Source organism: Pan troglodytes, chromosome 11, assembly GCF_028858775.2.
Source record: "Pan troglodytes isolate AG18354 chromosome 11, NHGRI_mPanTro3-v2.0_pri, whole genome shotgun sequence".
In the NCBI taxonomy this organism is placed as follows: Eukaryota; Metazoa; Chordata; class Mammalia; order Primates; family Hominidae; genus Pan; species Pan troglodytes.
In genome coordinates this window covers 90,463,822-90,491,043 of record NC_072409.2, presented here as the reverse complement: position 1 = coordinate 90,491,043, position 27,222 = coordinate 90,463,822, and the positions used below count along the sequence as shown (strand labels likewise).

Genomic DNA, 27,222 nt, shown 5'->3' with positions numbered 1-27,222 from the left:
GAAATTTAAACCACTAAATGTTTACATTAGAAAAAAAAGGAAAAGTCCAAATCAATAATATAAGTTTTCTCTTCAAACATCTAGAAAAAGAAGAGTAAAATAAACACAAATCTACTTGAATGGAATAATAAAGATAAGAGAAGAAACATGTGAAGATGAAAATAGATATTAGAGAAAAAACAATGAAATAAAAAGCTACCTCTTCGAAAATATCCATAAAATTGACAAATGTCTACTAAGACTGAAAAAGAATAAAAGAGAGAATATACAACATTTTGGCATCAGGAAGAAAATAGCGGCTATCACTACAGACCCTGCAGGTACCTAAAGAATAAAAATGGAATACTACGAAGAATTCTGCACACAGAAATTTGAAAAGTTAGATGAAAAGAACCAACTTCAGGAAGAACACACCCAACAATGCATCCAATGTGAAATAGACCATTTAAATAGCTATATAACTGTTAATTAAATTTGAATTCATAATATAAAATTTCCTAAATGAAGCTCTATAAGCACAGATGGCTTTACTGGAGAATTCTAACAAAGGTTTGAAGAACCTTTGTTCTAAAGAACTGTTAATACCAATTCTGTATTAGGGTTCTCTAGAGGGACAGAATAATAGGATATATGGAAATATGAAAGCGAGTTTATTAAGGAGAATTGACTCACACAGTCACAAAGTAAAGTCCCACGATAGGCCGTTTGCAAGGAAGCCAGTGGTAGACCAGTCAGAGTCCCAAAACCTCAAAGGTAGGGAAGCCAACTGAAGCCTTCAGTCTGTGGCCAAAGGCCCTGGAGCCCCTGGCAAATCACTGGTGTAAGTTCAGGAGTCCAAAAGCTGAATAATTTGGAGTCTGATGTTCGAGGGCAAGAAGCATCCAGTGTGGGAGAAAGATGAAGGCCGGAAGACTCAGCAAGTCTGCTCTTCCATCTTCTCCTGCCTGCTTTATTCTAGCCACGCTGGTAGCTAATTAGATGATGCCCACCCATATTGAGGGTGGGTCTGCCTCTCCTAGTCCTCGGACTCAAATGTTAATGTTAATCTCCTCTGGCAACACCCTCACAGACGCATATAGGAACAACATTTTGCATCCTTCATTCCAATCAAATTGACACTCAATATTAACCATTGCAAATTCTTTATTATCTCTTCCAGAAAATAGAAGAGGAGGGAGAATTTCCCATTTTATTTTATGAAGCTGGTATTATCTTGAAACCAAAACTAGAAATAAATGAAACAACAAAAGAAAACTACAAAGCAACATCCTTTATAAATATACATGCAAATATTTTTTTAAAATATGATCAAAGAGAATTCAGTAGCAAATAAAAACAAGGATATACTATGACAAAATTGAGTGTATTCCAAAAATTGGAGCTGATTCAATTTTTGAAAATTAATCAGTATTGTTTACCATATTGAGTGACTAAAGAAGAAAAATCATCTGATTATATAAATCAATGCAGAAAACTGTTAAAAAATGAACACCTATTTATGTTAGATACTCTCAGAAAAGTGGAAGTAAAGGAGAACTTCCTCAGCTTTATAAAGGATATGTACAATACATCTCAATTAACATGATTGTTAATGGTGAATGACCATTTAAAAGCAGGATCAATGCAAGTTTGCCTGTTCTCAGCACTCTTATTCAACACAGTGCTGGAAATTCTAGCAAGTACAATAAGAAAGTATCTGAATAAAGGCATACAGATCAGAGTGTAAAAAATTAAACTGTTCTTATTTGCAGATGACATAATATTCTGTGTAGAAAACTACATGGAATCTAAAAATAAATCTCCTAAAATGAATAGATGAGTAAAACAATGTCACAGAATGAAATATAAACATACAGAAATAAATTGTATTTCTACAAACTAGCAAGAAACACATAGACACAGAAATTAAATGCAATAGCATTTATAATTGCTCAAAAATGTGAACTAATTAGGTGTAAGTCTAATAAAGTTTCTATCGTCTTACATGCTGATATCCATAATCTGGTGATAAATCAAAGAAGATTGAAATAAATGGAGAGACATATTGTTTTTGTGGATTGGAAGACTCAAAGATGTCAATTCTCCCCAAATTGACATAAAGTTTAACACAATTTTTACCAAAATACAGCAAAAATTTTATATTAATACAAGAGTTTTCTAAAGTTTGTATGGAAACACAAAGGAACTATATTAGCTAAAACATTTTTTATAAAAAGAAGAGAGTGAGAGGAATTAGTCTACCTGATTTCAAGACTTACAATTACAGTAATTAATACTCTGTAGTGTTGGAGGAGAGATAGACATGTATCAATGAAACAGAATAGGGCAACCTGAAATATTCCCATCCCTACACAAATGTGCACAAGTAATGTTTGACAAAGGTGCAAAATCAATTAAATGAATGGAAGAATGCCATTTAAGCAAATGGCAATCAGGCAATTAATTGGATATCCATAAGCCAAACACTGAACATCATCCGAAATCTCATAGGTTTTACAAAAATTAACCCAAAATGGATCATTGACTTAAATGTGATATAAAAAACTATAAAATGGATAGAAGAAAATGTAAAAAAAAATCAGAATTTAGAACCAAACAGAATTCTTATGCTTGACACCAAAAGTATAACCTATGTAAGGAAATATTGGTAAATAGAAGGTCATCGAAATAAAAAACTTTGTTGCTTGAAATATCTTGTAATAGAATCAAAGACAAGCTGAAGACTTAGAGAAAATATTTGCGAATTAAATATGCAAGAAAGGGATAGTATCCAGGATATAGAAAGCAATCCCAAACTTCAATAATTTAAAAAGAGAGAGCGAGCCAACTTGAAAATGGGCAAAAGATATGAACAGTCATTTCACTGAAGTGGATATACAGATGCCAAATAAGCACATGAAAAGATGATCAACATCACAATGCAATATAATTACATACCTATCATAATGGCAAAAAGAAATAATATGGAGAACACCAAATGATAGTGATGACGGGGGAATACTGGATCACTCATACATTGCTGGTGAGATTGTAAATGGTTCAGGCACTCTGGACAAGAAACAATTTCTTAAAAAAGAAAGAACTTGCAACTACCCTATGAATCAGCAATTGTACTCTTGGGCATTTAATGCAGAAAAAAATGAAAATTTATATTCACACAAAAATCTGTATGTGACAGTTTATAGCACCTTTATTCACCATAGTCAATGATTAGAAACAACCTGGATGTCCTTCTACAGATGAAGGAGTAAAAAATTCCTGGTACCTACTTACCATGGAGTAGTACTCAGAAATAAAAAGAAAACAAACTAATGATGCATACACACAACAAGAGAATCATACTAAATAAAAAATCCAATACTGAAAGGTTATATACTGCATGATTCCACTTATATAATATTACTGAGATGACAAAAGTTATAAAATGAAGAAAAAAATAGCAGTTACCAAACATTAAGAATGGAATGAAGGGGGAAGGATGGGAGTGTGACTATAGAAAGACAACATAAGGGATCCTTATGGTGATGACAATGTTCTATAACTTGACTTTATCAATGTTAATATCCTCATTGTGCTCTCATACAACACTTTTGCAAGATTTTATAATTACAAGAAACTAAAGGGTACCATGGGATCTCTCTTCATTATTTTTTACAACTACATGTGAATCTACAATAATCTCAAAATGAAGATTAATTTTAAAATGCAGAATAAAATGAATTATATTATCCCTGGCCTTATAATTTCCATTCTCTGGATGCCTTTCCCTTACCTTAATTTCTCCCTTCTTACCCTCTCCATCTTCTTTTCTCTCCTTTTTTTTTTTTGAGACACAGTCTTGCTCTGTTGCCCAGGCAGGAGTGCAGGGGTGCAATCTCAGCTCACTGCAACCTCCATCTCCTGGGTTCAAGCAATTCTTCTGTCTCAGCCTCCCGAGTAGCTGGGATTACAGGCGTGCACCACCACGCCTGGCTAATTTTCTAATTTTTGTATTTTTAGTAGAGACACGGTTTCACCATATTCGTTAGGTTGGTCTCGAACTCGTGACCTCAGGTGATCCATCCGCCTCGGCCTCCCAAAATGCTGGGATTACAGGCTTGAGCCACCATGCCCAGATCTGTTTAATTTTCTTAGACACATCACGTGTCAGACCACTTGTCCTACTCCACAAGTTTTCTCAGTCTCAACTGCTCAAATCTTCAACTACATGCTCTGACTCCACTGCAGCCACAGCCAATCAACTACATGAATGTTTTGAGCTCAGTCAGTCACTTTCCAAAGTCCCTGGTCCCTTTTTCTGTCACTTCTGGACGCTAGTGAAGTGCTACAATGGACGAGGCAACTCTAAAATGCAGAGCAGTTTTCAAAGTTTGTGGGACAAACTTTTAAAAACGGTGGAGGGGCAGGGGCAGAATGAATGAGATCCACGTAGGTAAATTTCCTGTTACTCCTCCTGGTAGACTGCTTAAGGAATGGTTCTGGCTGTGTCTCCTTGTGGCTCGTTGTAAATCATTGACTTGTATAGTAATATAGCTTCTGGCTTTGCTTGCTGTTTTTCCATACCTTACCCTCCTACTTTTCTTCATTTTTGCTGGGCTGGGAGTGAACCTCTATAAAATATAATCAGCAGTTAAACCCTGATTCAGTATTTGTTTTTCAGGAAATACATCTTATTAATTTTTATAGTTTCCACTCCCATACACATAGTATTTTCTTTGAATTTCTAGACTAAGGCAGCCAAGAAATATTTCACCTCTGTGTAATTCTTTGGGTTTATTCTTGTTGTTTTTTATGATAACAACAAACTAATTCAGAAACAGCATAGCATAGTGGTTTATAGAACTAATTTGAGAGTCAGAAATTCCTTGCTTTAACATTTACCACTTGTTTGCATTTGAGTAAACTATTCAAATTTTAGGAGCATGAGTAAATTGGTGATAATAATATCAATGTCACAGGATTTTTAGGAGGATGAAATAAATGATGTTTAGAAGCACATATGGACTATCTAATCTGTAATTAATATTACAGATGCTCTATCTTTTTCCATGTTCTTCTCAGCAATGCTTTTAACCAGTTATAGTTTTGTGGCTTTGTCATCAGGGATCTTCTTGCTTCAGCATATAATTTTTTTAATATATGTGTTTGTTTTAGGATCGCTTCTCAAACTGCCACCTTGATAACGGACCACAAAAGAGTACTTGAATCCCTGGTAGCCAAGTCTTTATAGTGCTAACCATGGAAACATAGTCCAGTTACTTCACCTCTTCCAGTTAGCTTTACTCTTCCTATATGTAAAATGAATATAATGAGATATTATGAGAGTTAAACATAGCAGTGAGTCCAATAAATACTCATGGTGATCACAACTTCAGGTGACCTTCTTTCCTTCCTTCCTTCCTTCCTCCCTCCCTCCCTCTCTCCTTCTTTTCCTCCCTCCCTCCCTCCCTCCTTTCCTCCCTCCCTCCCTCCTTTCCTCCCTCCCTCCTTCCCTCCCTCCTTCCCTCCCTCCCTCCCTCCCTCCCTTCCTTCCTTCCTTCCTTCCTTCCTTCCTTCCTTCCTTCCTTCCTTCCTTCCTTCTTAGTATTCCATCTTGCCTTGAGGTGCTACATCTCCGTGGGTAAAATTTTCATATATGATTTTATTTTAGTATTTCAGTAACTGATATTCCATGAATTTATGGCTTAGAAACACCTGTTTATGGTGTTTTTTTTTTAATTTCACAGTGCTACAATAAAGCACTAGTATTTTTATATATTAATATATACATATAAGCAAAATACACCAGGGTATGGGGTTCTTGATTAATGCTTTTACGTATTTTCCCCAAAATGGTTTTAAACATTCAGTATCATATCTCTTTTCTTATTAGTGAATGTTTGATGTGCATATGAAAGGATATCATTGCCGATGATTTTAAAACATAAATTATATGGCATCTGTTGGTATGTTGTAAAAAAGGGGGAAAAAGATGCATAACTACTGAATGTAGCTATTTAGGAATGCACTTAGTGTAAAAATATGAGAAAGATGTAGGGAGAAAAAGAACTGAACAAAATTAATAAAACAAAAAATAAAAGGAAACCACTTAAAGAAGCATTGTACAGCTCTTCTTCCTTCCAAGACTGAAATGTGATATTAACTGTAACTGCCAATCACTATAGCTTTATTTAAGTACATTAGCCATGGAGAAGAGTAATAAATTTAATACTAGCTTGTTTCTGATATTGAGTTACTTACTAATGTGAGTGGCAGTAGAATTACTGTGATCAAATGAACACATTTATGTGCACCTGCGTAATTTAAGTGAAATGTTAAATCACAAAAATGTAAACAACAGTGTGTGCTATTTGTCAGAAACTTCCAGGGAAAATTGTCAACTAGGACTTTATAGCTGCTCTGAGAAATAAGTGCATGCATCTAGAGTCAGCAGCTGCCTTAAGTATTTCTGTGATAGGTCTTGCCTTGAATTTTTGTTAAGATACTAGGACCCAAACACCTGACTTCCAGGGTGCTGCTTCAGGTTGTGTGTATTGACAAAGAGACCTAATTTATTAATTAGCTTATCCAGTTAAAATTCGCCTTGTTTTTTATACTTTACATCTGTTCTCAACCTTTTATTCTATATTGAAAAATCAGAAAACTGGAAAGAAAGATTTATAGCATACATATTTAAACTGTATGTATAAATAGGATTTAACTTAATCTTCTAGACAAAATTGAACATTTTAAAAACTAAGATGAACATGGTAGTTAGGAGCAACTGTCAAATAAATTTTTCACCTACAGCAGTGTCATCCAATAAAAATATAATATGAACCACATATATAATTTAAAAATTTTTAGTAGCTATGTTTCAGAAAAGTGAAAAGAATCAGACAGGTATTTTAGACTTACAGCATATCTTAGTGTGAACTGGTATCATTTCAATGCTTAATACCACATGTACTGAGTAATGACCATTGGAAAGCACAGATCTAGAATCTAGACATAATATAAGCTTAAGTAGTGTACAATTTTAAGAACTGCTGTGGGATTTTGCTGTGCAATTATAGATAACTGTAACACTAAGCAATAATTAGAAAGTGTTTGGAACAAAAATTATTCAAAATTTTAGTATTTCAGAGGCAGAGTTTGAATATGACATACTTGTGGATGGAAAGAAAGTTGTAATAGGAGATTACTTGCTTTACATTTTAAACTTAATGATTTGTCAAGATGACATAAAGACGCAATCAGGCTGAGGTATGGAAAATAATTTATGTCACTGAATTTGCAACTCAATAATATTAGGGTTAAAATTAGAACTGAATTACATTAAGTTTCCTTGTTAGTTTTCATATACCACACAAACTAGATGTAAAGATCGATGAAGGAAGAGAAGACTTTTTCTTGAACAACTCATGATTAAGTGTGTGAAGAGTGTGATCTGTTTGAAAGGGATAACTTAAGCGAAAACAAAATCCAGCTAAGTCTAAAACAATTTAATTGATAAATATTATTAGTTCTTAAAAGTAAGTAGGATTGCCGGGTGTGGTGGCTCACGCCTGTAATCCCAGCACTTTGGGAGGCCGAGGCTGGGGGATCACCTCAGGTCAGGAGTTCGAGACCAGCCTGACCAACATGGAGAAACCCCGTCTCTACCAAAAATACAAAATTAGCCGGGCGTGGTGGCCCGTGCGTGTAATCCCATCTACTCAGGAAGCTGAGGCAGAAGAATCGCTTGAACCCGGGAGGCAGAGGTTGCGGTGAGCCGAGATCACGCCATTGCACTCCGGCCTGGGCAACAAGAGTGAAACTCCGTCTCAAAAAAAAAAAAAAGTCAGTAGGATGACTTATCATAGCAATAAATTTTAACAGAGGAAAAACTTTAATTTTTTAAATTTTTAATCATTAAAAATTATTTTTCATATCTTGAGACAAAAAATGTAATTTGAAAACTTTTTAAAAATAAACAGTCTGATATGTAACAAAGGCATATCCAAACATGCTTCTACTGTATAGATTTTTTAAAATTCACAACTTTGTAAGATGGTTTGTTTTATAAATTATACTCTCTCCTCATCATATAAACAAAGAGGTTCAAAGACTTCTTACAGACATACGATGTGGTCATAATATTTTGTGAATGGGATAGGATATGAAATTATTAATATACTTTCAAATTGGTAAATATTACATAGAAGATATACCCAAGGATATGTCAAATTGCTAATAGTTGTTTTTGGTCATTTCTATTTTTTTACTTTTTGACATTTTAAAAGAGTAATTTTAATTTAATAATAAAGCCAATGAGGCTTATCTCATCATACAAAGAAAACATAAATTGTTGCATTTGCATTCATAAAAAGTAAAAAATTTCTTTTAATCAAAAATATCCAAAGAGAAAAAGACAAAAGTCTGGGAGAACTATATGTGACAAATATAATAAGAAATTAATAGCCTTACTGTACAAAAAATTAAAACAAACAGATTAAAAATAAGATTATAAGAAAAGAATAGTCAAAACAAAAGGAAAATAACACAAAAAAATCAACCTCACTAATAACCAAATGAATGATAATTTTAACCATGAAATATCATTTTCAAACATTAATTCAGTAAATTTTTTTAAATAAGAAATATATATTATTAGAAAACATTAAACAAAACACTCCATTTATTCACTGTTGGTGGAAATACAAGTTGGCATAAATTGTCTGGGATATAATTTGACAAGACTATCCATAACTCTACAGAAATCTTGCCTTTATCCTAAAGATGTACTAAAAAATATTGCACTAAAATTTAGTATGAGGCATTTATTCCAATTTTATTCTGTTTCTATTTTAAATAAAATATTTAAATGTTAAAAAAATTACAACAGCAAAGTAAACAATGGCATGTTCACTAAAATGAACATTATCCAGTTATTAAAAACAGTGTTTTCAAGGAATATAAAAAGTTTGCAATCTTAGTAAAAACAACAGAAAAAAATCTGTTTATTAACAATTAACATAGCAGCAAAAACTAACCACGCTTTAAAAGAAATAAGTAAAAACTAATCAAAATTGTAAATTAGTGATTACTGTATTATATGCCTTGCCAAGCTTTCATGAAGTGAAACCTCTTCAATGTTTTAATTAATGTTTTAAGTCATCTAAAATTTAATCAAGTACTTTATAAATAACATTGAAGTTGATTAAGTTTTTAAAAGACTTTGTGAGGGTTTATGAAAGCAGAAGGCTAAAGCCACATACCATGTGAGAAATATTCATCCATCTTGGTATGCTGAAAATGGCTAAAATAATGTATGGAAAACAATATGGTAGTGTATTGTGATGTGTTCTTTGTCAGTAAATAATGTTGAAAGAGGTGGAAGCCTTATTGCTGAAGATTTAAAGAAACCAGTCTTACAGCGAATTATGTAGGGTGAAAGGTTTGCAGTACAGCAGGATCAAAGTAAGGAAGTTTCTACACACTTTGAATTACGCTAGATATTATTTTTTTCAATTATAACATAAATAAACTACTCTTTATGAGCACTCAAAGAAAGATACTATTTCCCTAAGAAATAACTTAATGAAAACAATAGTAAAACTGTGCTGTAGCTGCTTTTATATGACTAAAAATAAAAGAAAACCATTGTGATATGTTGCAGAGTTAGCACTTCAGTTGAATTCATTCACTGTATCATGCCCAGGAAAACTTTCGTAGCAGAGATTTTAAGCCAGAAATATAAAGTGCTACAAACTATCATTAGTTTTAATTCTTTAATCAAAATAAGGTGCTTTAAATGTAGTTAACTCTTTAAATAAGTGTATTATAAAATTCAACATAATTATCAAAAGTCAACATAATTATCAAAACAGATCAACAACATAATTATCAAAACAGATCTATTCAAACAGCAGAGATCTTAAAAGAGTTGCTGATCTTTAGAATAAGGTATGTGTTCTTTTTCAAAAATCAAGTGTTTCAAATTTACTTTTCTCTGATGACAAGCACTGCCAGTAATATGCTAGCCACTTAACAGATAAAGGCAATATTTTAATAGTAAGCAAGTAGTAATTGTTTTTGAAAGAATATCATATTATGGACTGTACATTTTGAAGACTAGCATTTTGAAGTTTTTCTGCCATTATATGATTTGATGCTCAAACTAATAGACTAGCCTTATATAGTCATATCTGTACATTAGAAATAGGAAATATGATTTTTGAAATTTTAGTATCCTTTAAATTAAATGATTTTATGGAGTCATGAACTTGTTCATCACATATAAAAACATGACACTTTCAGATTTATTTAAAAACACAAACAATTAATATTTTTTTAAAAAACTGTACAGTATGCCTGAACAATTGAATAACTGGACAATGGATTTGAGTAGTGAGTGTTATGATTTAGAAATGCAGTCAGTGATGCAAGCCTCCCTTCTGGAACCATATTTCTTTGTAAAATACCTATTTTGGCTATGATAGCCATTCAAACAATGTAGTTAAATAAACAACTTAGAAGCAGATTGCTATATCACAAAATATTGAAGCAATAATTTCATTGCTATTTAATGGTACTGTTATAATTTATAATATATTAACAATTTTGTAGAGACAAAAATTTTAAAATAGTATTTCATTGTTACATTTAAATTTCTGTTATTAAATGCTTTAGCATTTTTAATGTCAGTACAATAGTATATCTTTAAAGTACATGTTAATAAATATACATATGCTGTGGTACATTTTTTGCAATTTATATTGTCTGACTACTGCTCTATCATTAGCTTGGCAAAGGGCAATCTCTACCTGGCCCAAATGAGTTCACACAGTCTTGAGGCCAACAGCCTCGTAGGAATAAAGACTGTGCTTTTGCTGGTCACTTTTCTCTATCATATGTCTTACCCTCATAAACTTTACAGAGAACAACAGGTTATTCTGTAAAAGTTATTTAGAATTTCAGTATGTGGCCAAACGTTAATTTCATATGACCCCACCAATACTTCATGTGAGAAAAATTAGTATATAAAACATTTATATTTATATGGTTTTAGTTATGAAAAGATATATATACAAGTTCATACAAAAATTAGGAGGCAATATACTAAATAGTTTATATACTAAATTATACTGTATACTACATAGTAGAATTAATGGTAACTCCTATCGTCGTTTGTGTAATTAGTCATGTTTTAAGTTTGTGAAAATAAGAAATAAAACCTGGTATTAGGAAGTATAATCAGCTCAATTGTTTTCAGTATTTATTTTCCTACAATAGTATAGACCTGGTCTAAGTTCTTATTTATGTGAAAATAAATAAATATGCAGATTATCACTACAGGTTATATAGTGACAAAATATACACGAGGGAAGAGTATCTCCCAAGGAAAGAAATGTGAGTGCTCTTCATTCTCCTACATGTTCAGCAGTACTAATGACTCAGACCCTTCAGGAATGAATGTTTGAGTCATTCCACTGAGCAAAGAACCACAACCAGCTGAGGTGTGTGCTGAGTGTGAAGGAAATATGAAATAGATTGAAAGAAGATAGTTATTTACAAGGTGCAACCATGTGACCAGTTTCAGGAAAGAGGACTGTAATAGTCATGAGTATTTTTTGTTTGTTTTGACATGAATATGTTTATATATATATATATACGTGTGTGCGTATATATATATATATACAAAATATTGTTGTTTTATCACCTCTCTGATTTTCTTATTATTTATCTCAGTATTTAATTTACAGGATATCAAAGGAGAAGAGTAGTAACCACTCAAAGACTTCATATACTTTTCTGGAGAACAGCTTAGCCTATTTTTGACTGAACATGAGATAGTTGTATCATATTTTGCAGAAGTATAACTCTGTTACTGTCTGTATTTGGAGATTCAGTGAGGTTTTAAGATATGTTTATAGATGTCAAGTTGAGAAAAGGTGAACTGCAGTGGCTTTTGATGTATCAAATTTGCTCTTCTATACTATAGTTTCCAGAGTTCCCTTTCTACTACTTTTACAGTTAAACTGAGCTTCAAGGGATGTTCTCTTGCAAAAGTTGAATATTGGAAGGAAGCCGTCATTTTGTAGCATGCATATACCTTCTTCTAGTTATTCAATAAAACAATAAACTAGTTGCTACTTTAAAGAGAGTTTTGCAGATGTGATTAAAGTATTTGATCAATTAACTATAAGTTAATCAGTTGTGCAGGCTTTAAAAGAGGGCTTAGGCCTTCTCTGAGTTAAGAGAACACTGCCTGTAAACAACACATTTTAGATTGGGACTCCATCCCACTTGTAATTTCCCATCTCGGTTGTCTGCTCTAAAGATTTCAGATTTGTTTACATGTATATATCCTCACATATTTACCCCAAAATATATATGTTTGGGTAAATATGCGGAGATAGATAGATATATCCATCCTACTAATTCTGCTTCTCCGATCAAACCCTGACAAATATAAGCATTGTTAAGAAAGATTTCTAGTCAAGAGATATCTTTGTTATCATATATATAACAAAGGTGATAGCATTAACAACAACATACAGCCTGTTAACCCATCAACTATTTTTCAATAAATGCATCTTTCAATATCATAGTTTCAAATCCTAGATGGAGTTAGTATCTAAGTTTCAACATATATTTAACACATTGCTTGTTTCTGTTACAAAATATTATCTATCATTAATCAGAAAGATAATTATTTTGTTATTGTTTACATTGTAATAGTGCAGGTTTATTGTTTCATTTCATAATTTAGGAGGGAATTGTCAATTTATGTATTGAACACTATAAATAACATAATAGAGCCGAATACTAATTTGATTATATACTTATATTTCCATTTTCTGCAGGCATGGTAACTACCAACCATGCTTTCAAGGTCCTTGTGACATTATCAATCTATTAATTATCTTATTTTATTTGACTCCACTGTACAGACTCCGCAGGAAGTATTTGATCCAGGACGATTTAGTGACCTCTCTCAAATGGCTAAGATGGGAACCAGGGGAAAAAACATGCAGCAAGCTACATAGTAAGAGGGCATATTAACCTTAACTGCTTTGACATGAAGATACTGCTCTTTGTTTCATGGTGTAAGGGATAAATGAAATAAGAAAACAAGATAAAATAGTTGACTAACTCACATTGAGATAAATTTTGTTTTAAGCCCTTTTCGATTAAAGACGTGCATTATCTCACACTTTACAAAGAAATATACTTTTAAAAATAACATAAAGGAAATCTCTAAAATTAACATTAAATCCAAATATTCAGTCATTCAGCTCAACTTCAGCCAATTAGCAATTTTCAGAATTAGGAACAGAACCCAGGACTAACTGGCCAGTTTTTGGGCTACAATACAATGTTGGGTTTCCTTTTACTAGGGCATCTAGCTGATGTGCCTACCTTCTAGGTGCTGTTCCAGGTTCTGAGAGTGTGAAATGACTGGCCTGCATCCTATGCAAGCATTAACTCTAGTTGATTTTCTAAGACCAATCCCTTACAGGTGTATGAATAAGTATGTCATAGTAAAGATCCCCATTAGCTAGTTTGCAGCAGAGCTCCGAATTCCCAAAGTAGGGAGGAGCTTTCCTCATCCATCCTTGCTGCTCTTCTTAGACCAGATTGGAAAGCCTATGCATTTCTTGTTTTTTCCATTCTCTGATACAAGGCGCGTGCACACACACACACACACACACACACACACACACACACACAGTTGTTCTAGATAAAATCCCAAGGTTCTCCTTGCATTATTACACTGAACTCCAGCTGAACTCTGGTTCCGCACCAAAAGAAGAATCATGTTACCTTCTTCCTGATCTGCAGGGAAAATATGCCTAAAAACAGTGTTCATAAATTTGGAAATAGAAAAATACTATGATTATATCATCTAACCTACTAAATAATTATGATATATCCAACAGAGTAAAATGTTTGCTTCTTCAAATGAGTTTAAAAATGCAATAATTTAAGCATATGGATATTTATCACAATTTAGATTGGCAATTTATATATATGTATATAAATACACATATACAGCTGATCTTCATTATTCATGGTAATCATGTTTTATAAAGCCATTATGAACACTAAATTAAATACTAAATTTTTGTTCCTAGGAGAAATTGTATGTGTGTATATATATATATATCTGCATATATATATACATGTATGTATGTATATACACACTCATTTCTCATAGATTATCATCTTAAATCTTAAAAACAACAAATCCCGGCCAGGCATGGTGGCTCCTGCCTGAAATGCCAACATTTGGGAGGCCGAGGCGGGCAGATCACATGAGGTCAGGAGTTCAAGACCAGCCTGGCCAACATGGTGAAACCCCATCTCTACAAAAGTAGCCAGGCAGGGTAGTGCATACCTGTAATCCTAGCTATTTGGGAGGCTGAGGCAGGAGAGTCACCTGAACCCGGGAGGCGGAGGTTGCAGTGAGCCGAGATTGCACTATTGCACTCCAGCCTGGGCAACAAGAACAGCGAAACTCTGCCTCAAAAAAAAAAAAAAAATGGAATAGTTTATTTTCTTTATTTTACCAAGGAGAAAACAAGATTCAAAAGTATGAAGTGACTTGCATAAAACCATGCCCCTTAACAGGTGCCAGAATGGGGATCTAAACACTGACCAACTGGTCAGAGACCAAAGCTTTGTGCACTACACTGCACCACCTGTGACCTTCTCCATCCTTTTGTCATCTTTATATGAAAGCTGAGACAAGAAGGCCTTGGTCCTCCTTAGCTGGAACTTGCCCAATAGCTGACTCAAATGTTTCTCTGTTTCTGTACATGTCCACAAATGACTGCAAAAGCACTGCTAGTATTGATTTTGACATTATAAATAAATTTTAGCAAGTAGGCAAATTCACAAATATAGAATCTGCAAATAATGAGGATCAGTTGTATATATGGTCAGTAAACACAAGTCAGTAAATTCAAATTAGTAAAATATCATGCTTTGAAAGATGTAAATAGACAGAAATGTCAAAATTTATAATAAATATGGGATTATGAATAAATGTGTTAACTACCTGATATTTTCTAAAATGAAAATATACTGACTGTAAAATAATGCTTTACGAGAATAAGCAGTTTTGATTCTCTGCTCTAGAGAATAACTTAAACATCATTAGAAGGATCCAGATCTTCAAACTGCATTTTTTTAAACTAAATAAAGCTGACATTTAATTATCCACTTTGGAGTATTCATATTAAATCACATAGTATGGATAATCAAAAGTTGTTAACTTCATTGTAAACTAAAGGAACTAAAACATTAAATGAAGACATTATTATTTTAAGTGAATATTTTTATTTCCAGAAGCATAAATTTCTTTTTTGTTATCTTGTTTGAGTGGTTTATTTTTTATTAATGTGTGTGTATGTGGATGTGTGTGTGTCTTTCACTACCAAGGAAAGGCAGAATTTAGAAGGTAAACAGGAAAATGAATAAGAAAGAAACAAAAATTTCACAGTGATATTTCAACAATACATTTAATTTTTATTCTAATGTTCTAAGCAATATATGGAAATGACTGCCTTTTATAAAAGCAATTTTCTTTCTGGCTTGATGAAAGTAAAAAATCCCTGTATGTTCAAATTCATTTCAAACTTCAAAGGACAGAACAGCCTTGGCATTGGCGTGGTTCTTGCAAGCAGTTGGGTAAATTGACTACATAATGAGTCCTTGGCTGTTCCTAACCAAAACTTTGTTGGACAGGTTCATTTACAATCCCCAAACAGAATGACCTTCCATCTGGCTTAATGGCCCCTGGATTGTTGCAAATGCGACCTGACATTTCCTTATGGGTGAGTTATTAAATTATATCACAGAACACAATAACATAATTTGGTTTCAGAGCCTAAGTGAAAGTGATAGTCCAGCAGATTAAGATGTAAAATTCCTTTGCAAAATTAAGTTATTTATAATCTGATGCATACCTCCTTGTTTTATCTGCCATATAATATAATTACTTTCCACAGTACCGTAGCTGCATAAACTGACAATGCTGACAGAACAGAAATGGCATTTGAAGAGGAGAAAAGAACTTCAGTGGTCAGGTAACTGACTTTTATAGTTATCTTTCTAAACTGAAATCACGTGCAATTTTTGCTTTTCTTTTCCTTAATGGAATTGATCCATTAAGCAGTGCTTCTCTCTTTTGCCTAATAGTATTAGACATACTTAACTCTATGAGCTACAGTTTCTTAATTCATCCTGAAATATCTGCTTTGACATGACTAATACCAATATATTTTTAAATTTAGGGTTTTATCTATTTAGCTGCTTCTATCAGCTGTGGTTTAGTGAAAAATAAACCAATGTCTCATTTGTTACTGTATCGGATATTGGAATTACTAACTGTGACTCTTGAATGGTTTGGATAAATTTCAAAGACCAATAAAGCTAAAAGGACAACATATTTCTACAATTATTCATAAACAATGTGAAATTTCCTTTAGTCAGATTTTTTACCATTAAGAAAAGAAAGATTTGAAGGTAGGATTTGCCTATAGCGACAACTAGAATTTTCATTCTAACAGATTCTTCTGGTGTACTTCACAGTGAAGAACTCTGCTCTGCCTGTGTTTAGTCTCTTTTGTAGAATTTTCTAACTTTCCAAAGCATTTACCCTTATTCTGTTCACTCACAGGTGCTGTTTATCATCAGCACAGTTTTAGTTGAATATTCATTCAAGCAAATTTTTTTAGCATCTACTAATCAGGCACTGTGCTAGGTTTTATAAAAATAAAGATAGCAATAGAAATAATGACAATATAAACTAAAATGTGGTATAATACAAGACCCACTAGGGTAGAGATCTATCTTAATTCACATGTGTGCTCCAAGTGACTAAGATGCACCTGAAACATAAGAGGAGTTCAGTAAATATTTGTGGAATAGCACTTACTGTGTGTTCCACTTGCATATTCTCATGGAACTTTTAAGATGTCTCTAGTGGTAGATACTATTTTTCATATGAGGAAATTAATGCAAAAATATGTTAAATTACTCTTCCAACATCTTGTCTGATAATAGCCAATCATGTATTGAAGCCAGAGTCTGATTCCAGTGACTGTTCTTTGAAAATTATCTTATTGCCTCTTCCTACCCTCAGGAAGCACACTCACAATTTTATTCTGATGAAGACATCCAAAATTAAGTTTAGTAGATGATCTTTGCACATTTATGAGGGCATTTTTACACTTAGCTGTAATCTGGATCCATAATGGCACTATATAAATTACAAGAAGTTTCAACTCCTTGCCAAAACCAATTTGAGTCAATGGGAGTAACTTCACTTCAAGGAATATCGTTCCTACATCACTGACTTTATCAACAGTTAATTCTTTGCACATTCTATCTTCCAAACTACATCACTTATGGTTTTAGTGCTAAGATTAAAGCTGATTTCCTCATTAGGAATTTCCTCATTTAACAGTATTTACTAGTTCATGCACCTCTTAATTTAATTGGACTGTCTATATAAATCCAAATAACATTACATCAGAAGGAAAGCCTCAAACTTATGTCAAGTAAAGAAACCTTACAAAATGAATATTTTTCTTCTTTCTAAATTGTTGAATAACAGCATTTCTACTGATTACCTATCTTTCCCCACTCTTCAAAATATAAAAAATACACACACACTCTGTCACACATGTGTATTATCGTTTTATTTTGGAAGGGTTAGAGATTTGAACTAGTGACCATAATATTTCTTAAGGTCATCACATACCCTAAATAAATACAGAAACCAGGTCTTCTCTACACTGTTAACGTTTGCACATGGTTCCTTCTTGAGAGTTAGAGGAACCCAGAGAGTGCTCAATAAATGCCATAGTTATTTCTACATCATGGCATTTAAAGCTTGAAACTTACTTTCCAAACTAAAGCTAAGATTTTCTTTGTAACTCTTTAGGAAAACTATAAGACAAGTAATCAATGTTTTACACCTGAAGATACAGACTCTGAAGTTTAAAAAAATAGTGACGGGGATCAGCCATCTAGTGGAGTCATGGATTTCCACTTTGCTTTTTTTTGAGATGAATGATTTAGCCAATACTATAAAATATTATCACCTTGTTACATAGCTATTATGAGTTAAGTCCTTCCAACTACCTCTCTATCCTACCATAAATCCCCTCTTTATCATGTATGCTCCAGCCAAATGAATAGCCAGTTCAATGGTTCTTTTCCTGCCTCAGGGACTCTGTTCATTTGTTCTTACCCTGGTGGACAGTCACTGCTCCCACTGCTTCTTCCTTCCTAAGCCTCCACAGACTGAAATCCTACTAGTCCTAAAGGGTCAAATTCAGCGATTAGCTACTCTCTAATATCCTGTTTACCAAATGAATGTAAATTCTCCATGTGCTGCATTCCCTTACTCACAGTTTACCCCTAAACAGAAGTTACCTTACACAGTCTTATACTGTAGTTCTCCTTAATCTCAACTTAGTTTACCTCCTAGGTTATAACTATCCAAATGTAAAGGAAATATGTGGAAACTTAAAAAAATTCAAGAAAAAAATTGAATTAAAAGATAAAAATAAAAAATATAAACTTTACTTTTCAACATAAGCTTCATCAGGTTCAAGACATTTTTGTAAGCAATGAAATCAACCATTTAATCCATCCCTAAAGAACTGAGAGTCTTGGTAATTTAACCATGCCAATGTAGTCATTTTACATTACGACCTAAAAAAATGGGTGCCCTCTACAATAGTTTTTAAGATTAGGAAACAAAAATAATTCAGAAGGAGCCAAATTAGGACTGTAAGGTGGGTGCCAAATGACTTTCAAAAAAAAAAAAAATCTCTCACAAAATTGTTCTTGTTTGATGAGAAGAATGAACAGAAACTTTGTAATGGTGAAGAAAAACTCTGTTGAAGCTGTCCTGGCTTTTCTTCTGCTAAAGATTTAACCAAGTTTCTCCAAATACTATCATAATAAGCAAATGTTAATATGCTTGAGCCCTCCAGAAAGTCAACAAGTAAAATACATTAAGTGTACCAACACACTATTATTATGAGCTTTGATCTTGACCAGTTAACTTTTGCTTTGACTGGACCAGTTTCACCTCCTGGTTGCCTCCTGGTTGCCATTGTTTTGAATGTGCTTTGTCTTCAGGATTATACTGGTAAAGCTATGTTTTATCTTTTGTTACAATTCTTCATAGAAATACTTCAGGATATTTATCTCACTTGTGTACAATTTCCATTGAAAACTCTGCTCTTGTCTGAATTTGATCTGGGTGCAATGGTTTGGGCAGTCACCAAATGGGAAGTTTGCTCAAGTTTTCCCATCGAAATTGTGTAAGCTGAACCAACTGAGGTACCTGTGGCATCAGCTATTGTTTGTATTGTTAATAATCAGTTTTCTTCAGTTAGGGCACAAACAAGGTAAATTTTTTCCTCACAGACTGGTGTGGATAGTTTGCCGCTGCAGGCTTCATCTTCAACATCATTTTGTCCCTTCTCAAAACAAGTTATTCAATTGTAAATTGCTATTTTATTTGAAGCAATTTGACCCCATAAACTTTTCATAAATCATCAGTGATTTCACCATTTTTCCATCTAAGCTTCACCATAAATTTGATGTTTGTTATTGTTTCAATTTTAGCAGAATTCATGTTGCTCTAACAGGGACTCTTTTCAAACTTATGTCTTATCTTTCTTAGTGCCTCAAGCTAGGCCCTTTGCAGACATGTCATAACAAGTTAGTTCAAGTTTATTTTGGTGGAAAAAAATTTGAAATGTATGCATAATTTTTCCACAATATGCATCTTCCATGAACTTTTGAAGCTCCTATATGCTCTGCTCCCCTCATCACACTCTCACTCTTGCATGAGTAAATATACATGTGGTGTGCTAGGGGACTGGCTCTGCCCCCCACAAAAAAAAACAAAGACAGAAAGAGTAGTGATTTTGTGTGTGTGTGTTTGACTATTTTAGTGGTTGGACTATTTTAGTGGTGTAAATACTCTTCCCTGGACAATTTCAAGCTACCAGCAGTTTAATAACTACCTTGCAAAATTTCTTAATGTTTTAACAATTGGCTCTTGCTCATTTTAAGAGGTAGCTTATATAAATATATTTACACTAGCATAGTTCTATGTACACAATAAATAAACAATAATAAGCAACAAAGGAGATCAGCATGAAAGAGTGTAGCACAGGAAGGTAGGAAACAGGAACCTACAAAGGAAAATCTCAATTTTTCCTCTTTTCTACAGTACTAATAGAGCGAGGCAGCATAATATTACTCTTCTTTTCCATTATTCTTGAATTCTTGGTGAAGCCTATTCTTGGTCTTCGCAGCCTCTCTCTGTTACAAACACACACACACACACACACACACACGCACACGCACACTTTGCCAATGACTTTTCTTCTTTCTTTGGTTCCTCTCATCCAATAGTTAAAATTTAACTCAGCTAGAGGAAAAAATCCGTAGTAGTAGAATTTAAATAATAGAGCACCAGCATCCTACACAATTCATAATGCCCCCTTCAGCAGTCCATTCTACAGGGCTCTTGTTCATCCAGGATAGAACATTCCAGTCTTATGAGTTTACACATTTGACCTCTTCAGGAGAATAACCGATGTGTTGCTCTCCACTGGCCATTACTCTGCCTTTGTCATCTTCATAGCTAATGGTCCTTTAGGGGATTCTTGAAATGAAGTTACTAAAATCTCAGTCTGCCTTTGCTTAGTTTCTTGTCATTGGGCACGTAGAAGTTACTCAGGAACATGATATTCAATTCTGTCTGAACCAGCCTGCTAGCTAGAAGGCAGCTTTAACATATATTTAGTTATTCGGTTGCTTTATAAAATTGCATCCATTATAAAAATGCCCAGGGAATAAACCAAAAAATTAGCACATTAATTATAAGTAAAGCATTATAGAACAACAGTAATTAACAACTCTAGTTTTTAGAGCTATCATTCATGCTGGGCCACTAATAGAAAAATAACAAGAATGAGAGAGGGCAATATAACTACTGAATGTCAATCTACCTGTTTATCTATCTATCCAACTACCTTCATATCGCCCTACCTAAGATTTGTAGTCAGTTACATGGAGTTTTCTGTCTTGATTCTGCTACTTTCTACCATTGAAAAAATACACAATTCAATTAAATTTACCACTTTCTATATTTTTATCTGTAAGAACAATATCTGTTGTACCAGTGGTAGTGTTTCTAATTTCCGGCTTTACATTGTTCCCAGTATTTGTTTCAGTCTTCATTTCCTCTGACTTGCAACAAAAATGGCATACTTTGGAAATCACACAAAATTATCTAGTTCCATTGAGATGGAAATAGCCTAAACCTGCAGCATAGTACATTTAGTCTAGGGAAATAGGTGAGTTTGATAATAGTGACATTTTCAAAATGAAGTAGCGATTTTTTTCACATATTATACATTTTTCATTGCATATCATTTTAAATATCAACTTTTCCTGATCTTTCTTCTAGTTTCTCTATAAAGATATTTCTTCCAGGACTATATAATATCCGCTCCTCAGCGTGACCTCCCTGACTAGCATCCTAGAGTCAGTATTGATGTTTTTATCGTTATTACTATTTTTTTTTTTGAGACAGAGTCTCACTCTGTTGCCCAGACTGAAGTGCAGTGGCATGATTTTGGCTCATGCAACCTCTGCCTCCCAGGTTCAAGCAATTCCCATGTCTTAGCCTCCTAAGTAGCTGGGACTGCAGGCATGTGCAACCACGCCCAGCTAATTTTTGTATTTTTAGTGGAGACAGGTTTTCACCATGTTGGACAGGCTGGTCTCAAACTTCTGACCTCAAGTGATGCTCCCACCTTGGCCTCCCGGAGTGCTGGGATTACAGGATTGAGCCACCGTGACAGGCCTATGATTTGATTTTTCAAGAGTTACCATAATGTGTTATTATTTTATTTAATTGTTTCACTTTTTTGTTGCTTTTAGTAGTTCTTGCACACTAGAATATAAGCCTCCTATTGGCAATTTTAGTGCTTTTTGACCACCTTTATATCCCTAGAACCTAACGTCATATCTGGCACAACAGATGCCCACTGACTGAATGAGAGGCAGACATAATACATGAAATTAGGAAACACCTAATAAATAATAGTTTTACAATGGAAACAGAAAGCTCATGTGTTTCTGTGGAAGCAGAGAGTACATCATCCTATACATACGTCATACTGACACACCCAAATAAATTAATGGATCAGATAAGAAACATCCCAACCCATCTGTTTTCTTCACTATCTTAAGTTTTCAAGTAAATAGAATCTCTGGGTCATTGTCTCAATTTAATTCTTATACATGATTTTTAAAAATTTCACGATTCTCTATTTAGGCGCCACAATATTTCTATAAAACTTTTATAGGGTGTTTTCATAGCCCTAACATAATTTGCAGCACCTACACATCTTCAAACCTTGAATAATAATAAAAAGTTATTTTGTACTTAGATTTGCACTAAATTTAGGAAAGGTTAATATATTAAATCAACCTACATTTTACTTAAATCCAGTGTTCCTTTTCTTGAGGTTAAATGGCCTTGCTTTGAGGGTAGAGGAAGACAAAAAAAAAAAAAAAAAAAAAAGCCCGCTTGACTTCCACTTGCACATTTTCAAGTGAAAAAGATATCTCAGTCACTTTTAACACATCTTAATTGCTTCATTATATTTTTATAGAGCACCTGAATTGCTTGGAAGAAGCTTAATTAAAATGGTGCTTGTTTTATAGTTAACAGAAATGCAAAAAGCACGTATCTTGCGGGACAATCAATCATATTTTTTCTTTGCTGCAGTCTCAAAGACAGTATAGACTGAGCAGATTAATAAGGCACTGAAACATTTGAGCACCATCAGAATTTAGATGTGTGCATCTTCTTGGACCCAAGCCTCTCATAAACTTTAATATAATCTTTCCTTCAGTCTGCGGCATCACTTAATGAATCGCTGGCCTTAATATATTTTGTGGTCTGACTGTACATTTGCCAATTCTGTGCATTATGGGAGAAAGGAAATTTTCAGTACAGCAGCAGTTATCATTAGGCACAAATTCACATTGCATTTATGGTTGGTTTCACTATTATTTTCTGTAGAAATTATTGGAAACTACAAGATATAGTTCGGAGTCATAATTCAGTGCCAGCCTGCTGTGTGGCTTTGACTAACAATGTATCTGTGTTTACTTCCCTTTCTAAACAAAATGGACTTCTTTCCTGGAGACAGGTGATATAATAAACATTTTCTGTTTTTGCCTAAAGACTGTTGAAGGTAGAGAGGATAGAAGTATAGAATTTGAGAGTTTATATAGAAAAAAAGCCCTTGCAACACCTGAGAGTAGCATCTGCAGGGCAATTCCTAGAAGTTTCCAAAATGACTAAGCAGCTCACCATAGGACTCTTGCAACAATGTTGTTCTGACTTGTCACTGACATTTGTCTTCTTAATCATAATTGTGTTAGAATTTCTGAGCTTTTTAAAGTCTACACTAGAATCTGCTTTGTTTCTCCTCTGGGAGTGGAAAATTTGGATCTTTTTTGAAGCACCTCTTACCTGGACTTTTTTGATTATTTACCCAAACCTATAATAAATAATTCATTCATTTGTCATACATTCAATAAATATTATTTTGTACTATGTTATTAACACAGATGAAGTCAGATTTTATTGCTTTTGACATCAGGGTCTAATTATTGGACATAGATATGAGATATAGAACATAGGCTAGCATGTAAACAATATGATCCTCAGAGCAAGAATGAGATTTTAAACACTAAAATATGTTTATTTTGGAGGAAACGTTCATAAAGAAAATTTCTTACCAGTACAATATTGCGTTAAATTTTCTGCATGAATAAAGTAATCTAGCTGTGATTTATTACAAATGCTAGTACACAAGGAGACTCATAGAGTAACATGAATGTCGCAGGCAAACAGTTAACAATTCTCCTTTACTGGAAGTAATTTTGAATTATAAAATATAATAGAACTAATACTCCTATCTTTCTCCCCACTACAAAAAAAATGCACACACATATATGCACACACACACACAGACATTCAGAATAAATTTTAGTTACCTAGACAACAAAGAAAAAAGGAGAATACTCTAAGCTTAGGGTTCAAAACCTCAGGGTCCTTTTACTATATAGCATAACCTATCATAATAAAAAAATTACCTCTTGTTGGATAAATAACAGTATGGGATAGAATATTTACCCTAGATGTTTAAGAGAGTGAAGCTGGTGTAGTGAGTTGAATGGTAGCTGTATTAGCCTGTTTTCACACTGCTGTAAATAACTGTATGAGACTGGGTAATTTATAAAAGAGGTTTAATTGACTCACAGTTCGCGTGGCTGGGGAGGCCTCAGGAAACTTACAATCATGGCAGAAGGCGAAGGAGAAGCAAGTACCTTCTTCACAAGGCAGCAGGAAAGAAAGAGGGCACAGGGGAAACTGCCACATTTAAAGCATCATATCTCATGAGAACTCCCTCACTATCATGAGAACGGCATGGGGGAAACTGCCCCCATCAGCCAATCACCTCTCACCAGGTTCCTCCCTTGACAGGTAGGGATTACAATTCAAGATGAGATATGGGTGAGGACACAGAGCCAAACCATATGATTCTGCATCTGGCCCCTCCCAAATTTCATGTGCTTTCCACATTTCAAAACCAATCATGCCTTCCTGACAGTCCCCGAAAGTCTTAACTCATTCCAGCATTAACTGGAATGAGCATCAAAAGTCCAAGTCCAAAGTCTCATCTGAGACAAGGCAAGTCTCTTCCACCTATGATCCTGTAAAATCAAAAACAAGTTAGTTACTTCCAAGAAACAACAGGGGTACAGGCACTAGGTAAATGTTTCCATTCCAAATAGGAGATATTGGCCAAGTCCAAAACCTGACTGGGCAGTCATTAAATCTTAAAACTCCAAAATCTCCTTTTATTCCATGTCTCACATGTAGGCCATGCTGATGCAAGAGGTAGGCTCCCACAGCCTTGGGCAGCTATGCCAATGTGGTTCTGCAGGGTACAGACCCCATGGCTGTTTTCACAGGCTGGCATTGAGTGCCTGTGGCTTTTTGAGGCACACAGTGCAAGTTGTCGATGGGTCTACCATTCTGGGGTCTGAAGGCCAGTGGCACTCTTCTCATAGCTCCACTAGGCAATGCCCCAGTGGGGCCTACAACCCCACATTTCCCCTCTGCATTGCCCTAGTAGAGGTTCTCCACAAGAGCTGTGCCCCTGCAGCAGACCTCTGTTGGACATCCAGGCATGTCCATACAACCTCTAAAATCTAGGCTAAGGTTCCCAAAGCTCAACTCTTGTCTTCTGCACACCCACAGGCTTAACATCAGGTGGAAGCTGCCAAGACTTGGGGCTTGCCCCCTCTGAAGCAATGGCCTGTGCTGTACCTTGGCCCCTTTTAGCTATGGCTGGAGCAGGAGCAGCTGGAATTCAGAGCACCAAGTCCTGAGGCTGCACAGAGCAGCAAGACCCTGGGCCAGCCCAGGAAACCATTTTTTCCCTCCCTCTGGGTCTGTGATGGGAGGGGCTGCTGCAAATTTTTCTTACATGCCCTGGAGACATTTTCCCCATTGTCTTGACTTAACATTCAGCTCCTCATTACTTATGCAAATTTCTACAGTCAGCTTGAATTTCTCCCCAGAAAATGGGTTTTTCTTTTCTACCTCATGGTCAGGCTGAAAATTTTCCAAACTTTTATGCTCTACTTCTCTTTTAAATATAAGCTCTAATATCAGATAATCTCTTTGAAGGCATATGACTGCACACTTTTAGAAAAAGCCAACACACATCTTGAATGCTTGGCTACTTAGAAATTTCTTCGGCTGGATATCCTAAATCATCTCTCCCAAGTTCAGTGTTCCACAGATCTCTAGAGCATGAACAAAATGCTGCCAGTCTTTTTGCTAAAGCCCAACAAGATTGATTTTTACTCCAGTTCCCAATAAGTTCCTCATCTCCGTCTGAGACCACCTCAGCCTGGACTTCATTATTCAAATCACTATCAGCATTTTGGTCAAAACCATTCAACAAATCTCTAGAAAGTTCCAAACTTTCCCACATCTTCCTGTCATCTGAGCCCTTCAGACTATTCCATCCTCTCTCCATTACCCAGTTCCAAAGTTGCTTCCACATTTTCAAGTATCTTTATAGCAGTGCCCCACTTCCAGTACCAATTTCCTGTACTAGTCTGTTTTCACACTACTATAAAGAACTGCCTGAGACTGGGTAATATATAAACAAAAAAGGTTTAATTGACTCACCATTCTGCATTCTGGGGAGGTCTCAGGAAACTTGCAATCATGGCAGAAGGCAAAAGAAGAGAAGGTACCTTTTTCACAAGGCAGCAGGGGAGAGGACAGGGGAAATTGCCACTTCTAAACCACCAGATCTCACGAGAACTCCCTCACTATCATGAGAACAGCATAGGGGAAACCACCCTCATCAGCAGATCAACCACCAGGTCCTTCTCTCAAAATGTGAGGATTAAAATTTGAGGTGCAATTTGGATGGGGACACAGAGCCAAAGCATGTCAGTAGCTAGAAAGATTAACAACTGTATCTGTGAATATGACCTCATTTTTTAAAGAGAGCCTTTGTTGATTAAATGAAGGATCTGTAGACGAGATGATTCTGGATATCTGGGCAAGCTCTAAATATAATGATAAATGTCTGAATAAGAGACAAAGGAGAGATACGGAGGAGAAGTCCGTATGAAGGCAAAGGAGTGACAAATTAAGAGTTAAGCAGCCACAAGCCAACGTGGCAGGTGGTGCCTGACGCCACCAGAAGCCGGAAAAGATAAGGTGGAATTTTCCCCTAGAGATTTCAGTACTATGGCCTGGATGTCACCTTGAATTCAGACATTTGGCCTCCAAAATTTTAAGAAAATAAATTTCCTTTGTTTATAAGCCACAAAGTTTATGGTAATTTGTTACAGCAGTCCTAGGAAACTATAAAAGCTAGTAAATGTTTTATCTTTTCATGTGATACACCGTGCAATAAAATGAATCTGTATAAACAAATAATGTAATTTGATTGCTGGGACTCTAAATTTGCTTAGAGATTTTTAGTAACATGCCAAGAAACATTAACCTCATACAAAATAAGATCATGTTTCCCAGGTGTTTTGCCTTTTAATTACTTTTCTTTTATACTGAACACCTTTCAGTGTTATCCAGCTAAA

At 34.6% G+C, this 27,222-nt stretch overlaps 1 long non-coding RNA gene across 2 annotated transcripts in view; it reads right to left on the bottom strand.

Annotated features, from left to right (window-relative positions):
* LOC104007833 (uncharacterized) overlaps positions 1-26,422 on the bottom strand; it is a 45,301-nt gene extending 18,879 nt beyond the window's left edge. Inside the window, exon 1 of one of the 2 annotated variants that reach the window (XR_010148744.1) lies at positions 26,300-26,422. This is a non-coding gene — a long non-coding RNA (uncharacterized LOC104007833). Of the gene's footprint in view, positions 1-24,352; positions 24,481-26,299 lie in introns of those variants that run through there. The other variant, XR_010148743.1, reaches the window with a different exon arrangement.
* Positions 26,423-27,222: the final 800 nt, after the last annotated feature.